This window comes from Canis aureus, chromosome 9, assembly GCF_053574225.1.
Source record: "Canis aureus isolate CA01 chromosome 9, VMU_Caureus_v.1.0, whole genome shotgun sequence".
Taxonomy (NCBI): Eukaryota; Metazoa; Chordata; class Mammalia; order Carnivora; family Canidae; genus Canis; species Canis aureus.
Genome location: NC_135619.1, coordinates 57,509,539 through 57,514,087, shown reverse-complemented (window position 1 = coordinate 57,514,087; position 4,549 = coordinate 57,509,539).

Genomic DNA, 4,549 nt, shown 5'->3' with positions numbered 1-4,549 from the left:
CTTGAGATTCCACGGAAGAACCAAGGGAAGCCCCAGAAAACTAAAAACAGTGAGAAAAACCATTGATATTTGCCATTTGTGTTTCCCAGCACAAACCTTTTTGGGAATAAGCTTCACCTGAGCAAACAAAACCAGAAACACCAACGGAGAAAGCTGTAGAACCTCTCCTTGTGCCCAAGCAGGCATCCCACTGCAGGAACTGCTTCTTAGATTATGCGTACTGAAAAAACTACATGTAGACAGCACTGTGAGCTCCAAGAAAGTTGCAATGTCAAGTTCCCCTACTCGGGAACAGTGGTTAGGTATCAGCTCTTCATCTCATGGATCTCCATGGCCTCAGAGAGTAATGAGACAAATGGAAGGTTATTGAACATTTCACGATAAAGTAAAACAATCCAATTCAGGGAATTAGGATACATTCCATAGGTCTTGGGATTGAGTGTCATTCCGTTAATAAAGCCTCAGCTATGTGCAGGGAAGTTGGGTCTGATATCCAACCAACAATACATGTCTTGGGATGACAAACTCAGTCCCCAATCAATTGTTCTTCCTTATGTGTATTACAGTCTTAAGAAGACAATGCTTCTGCTCACTCTAAAGCTAGTGGTGCTGGTGATGCCCTCTAAAATGGGTGGCTTTGAACTTCAGCCAGCAGCACCGATGTTGCTTCTTGAACATGTCTGTCCAAAGAGACATTTCTTCTAAATGAAAGCATTTGGTGAAGAATTATTTTAGTTTCAGCACTTAAGTGAATATTTAGTTTCAATTCTACTTTTGAATATCACTATATTAAGTGGTTTCTCGTGTATGTTTTATTTCTTAAGTTTTTAAGGATCAAAAATCTTTTTTTTTTTGCCTTTTTTATTATTGAAATATTTGTTGGCCTACCATGTTATATTAGCTTCAGGTGTATGACATAGTGAGTCAACTAATCTATATATTACTCAGTGCTCATCACGGTAAGTATAGTGACCATTTGTCAACCATACATCATTTTTTATAATATCTATTAAAGATGAGTCTCAACTTCAGATGTTCATTTTCCTAGTTTGTTCAATATAGAGACTATCTGGAAGTTTTAGAGTATATTCCATCCTATATTTCTGTTTTATTGGGGCCTCAAAAAGTTTTTCTAATTGTACATGTTCTATTATATCACTTGACATTGGTGATGCTTTTCTAAAAGCTTTCTAATTATTCTTCCTTTTTAATACATCCCAAAGGTTGAATCTTCTTTAAAAACATGCTTTTGTAGCTAGAATAGTTGAGTTTTTTAGAAAAGACTACTCTGTCATCTGCCAGAATGTTTCTATAACACATACTCAAATCCTCAAAACTTATCAGTGCTACTATGTCAGTCCAGTGGTTTTCTATTTGCTCTCTAAAAAGGTAAATGGTATATGAAATAATCTCTGAACCTCTCACATAAGATGATGAGGTAGAAGGATAAAAATGGGATGGTTGGCTGGCTGAATGTAGCCTTACAAAGAGTAGACCAGTAATATGAAATCTAAGATTCCCTCCACCCTATTCAGCATATGTGGATATGAATCAATAGGCCTGGGAGAAAAATATTGACTTTGATTCTTTTTGTTTGTTTGTTCATTTGAAGTTTTTATTTAAACTCCAGTTAGTTAACATACAGTGTAATATTAGTTTCAATATAGGTCTTCAAGACTTCCATACATCACACGGTGCTCATCACAACAAGTGCACTCCTTCATCCCCTATAAACTCATCCTCCTACCCACCTTCCCAGTGGTAACCATCAGTTTGTTCTCTATAGTTGAGTGTGTTCCTTGGTTTGCCTCTCTCTCTCTTTTTGCTCATTTGTTTTGTGTCTTAAACTCCACGTATGAGGGACATCATATGGTATTTGTCTTTCTCTGACTGACTTTGATTCTTGTAGTGACAATTCATCACTTATTTTGGCTACAAAGCATCAGAACCCTTTTTATGTTTGGAGAATTCCACAGTTTATCATTTTGGGTGGACAGCAAAGACCACCATTAGAAAATAGAAATGAGAGCTGATTGTTTTCATAGCATCCCTTCCTCCTCAGACTCAGAAGGTGACGAGCTCTTCCAATCAGAGTTACCCATCCTCGACTTGGCCCCCATGGCTAGTGATACCAGAGAGCAGGGATGAAGAGTTCCCTTTTTGCTTGTGGCAGCAGGGTTGCAGTGGATGCAGGATTGAACATCTGACCCATAATTAGCAATCATGCCAATTCTAGAATCTGATGGCCAGCAGCAGGAGCAGCAGTTTACTCATCAGATGTGTTCTAAGCCATGCCTTTTTCAAAGTTTATTCGAGGGTTTATTCTTCTGCTCTCCCAGTAGATCTATGAGGCACATGATAAGTTTAAACTCCATTTCCCTAGTCTACTAGACTCAGCTTCCCTTGCTTACAACCAAGAACTATGAATTAATAACTCAAGACCTTCAAACTACAGAAGTTAAGCATTTACTTACATATCCACCCCAATGTTTGGAACTTAGTTTTACCTAACCAACACCATTTAGCTCCTTACATATTAGAGCTCAGTCTTCCTTTTTAAAATACCACATACACAAATAGCACAATGCCATCTACCTATGATGTGTACCAAATCGAAATTGGTCAACTGATTGAATAATTGGTAAAGACAAAAAAGGAGGAAAATAATAATAATAGTAATAATAATAATAATATTAATAATATAAATTCCCTGTTCTCTCTTTACCATGTCATTCATGGAGATGTTTTAAGGTCATTTTCAACCATTTGGCAAAAATAGAAGGTAAGTAACTGCTTTAAAATAAGGTCAACTAAGCCCACAACTGGCTATGATTATCAGTCTTCCTCAGAGTTTTCAGACTAAAAGTTAAATATTCAAAAAGAAACTAACATAGCAATTTATGTATAGCACAGTGCATTCGTAAAAATCTGTTGTTCACACAAAAAGTCTAGATGTCTTTGATTTTCACCACCAACATTATGTTTTCTGAGGCTCCAAATATGAAAATGAAAACACTCACGTTAGGTCACCTAAAAGTCACTGGAAAGAAATCCCCCAAATAAGGAGCATCTTGCAAAACAGAAAGAGGAGAAGCCCCAGACTACAAAGTTTAATAAAATTAAACTTAGCAAAAGTATGATTTTAATGTTATCTTCAAATAAAATCCATCAAATATTTAATTTTATTTATTTATTTTTTTTTTTTTTTTATTCCTGATAGACATAGAGAGAGAGAGAGGCAGAGACACAGGCAGAAGGAGAAGCAGGCTCCATGCTGGGAGCCTGACGCGGGACTCGATCCCGGGACTCCAGGATCGCGCCCTGGGCCGAAGGCAGGCGCCAAACCGCTGAGCCACCCAGGGATCCCCAAATCCATCAAATATTGAATCAAGAATTGGGGAGTGTCAAAGGGTCTAGTTGGAGGAATTCAACAAGTATTTGTTCAATAAATGAATAAATTACATTAATTTTCAAAATATTCCATAAATAATAGTACTAAGGTGAGGGCCAAATGCAGATAAATAACCTTCTGTACCCTTCCTGTGAAATTTCACCAGCCGTCTTATTCCTTTACATTCACAGTCTTTCTCTCCTCTTCCCATCCCCAAATATTTAGTAGTGTGTGATTTTGCAGACCCTCTGCAAATCCAAAAACTGCAACGGTTATTATCCACTGGCTTTGAAACAGGTTGCAACCTGTAGAGGGTAGATTCTCCAACACTGTTTTTTAAATTGTTCTAATTTAACCTTTGCTAATCTCTCCATCCTTCACCCTCAGATCATGACAATCATTCTGCACATATGGGACTCAACATGTTTGTTAATTTCAATTGCTATTCAGCCCCTCAGCTGAGTGTATTTGTGCAGTGAACAAACCACACAACAGTGTGCAATGGTGTTGCTCATTCTCCTCTTACTCCTGCTCTATTTTTCTTTACAATGCTGTTACTATGTAACATACTAAATTCTAGCTTATTCATTTCTTATCTGTTTCTCCCACCCAAATAGCAGCTTCAAGAGGGAATGGACTGTGACTCTTTTGTTCCTTATTATATCCCTATGCTGCAGAATAGTCTCTAGGATGTGGTAAGTGTTTAACAAATATTGGTTGAATAAGTGAATTAATTAAATTATTCTTTTAAATACTCCATAAATAATAATGTTGTGGTGAGGAGGGAATATAGACAGTCTTCTCTATTACCTTTTGAAACTGTCAACCATTTTTTTCCTTTCTGTCTGCCATTCACTCTCTTTCTCTCCTCCTCCCCATATAGCAACAATGTGATATTGCAAATCTGAAAACTGCAATGGTTTTTATCCATTGGCTTTGAAACAGGTTGCAACTTGTAGAAAGCAACTTATCTTTATCTGTATTAAAACCAGTTTACTCTGCCTTTCAAAAGTGGCTTGCAAATGTCTCTCTTGTGCTGGGGCTGTGGAGCCATAGGCTGAATGGGGTATGGTCTGTGAAGGTTCATTCAGTTCTGTGAACTAACTGGATCACAGTGAAGAGAGCAAGCCCCACCTCCCACAGTCAACCAAACAATGA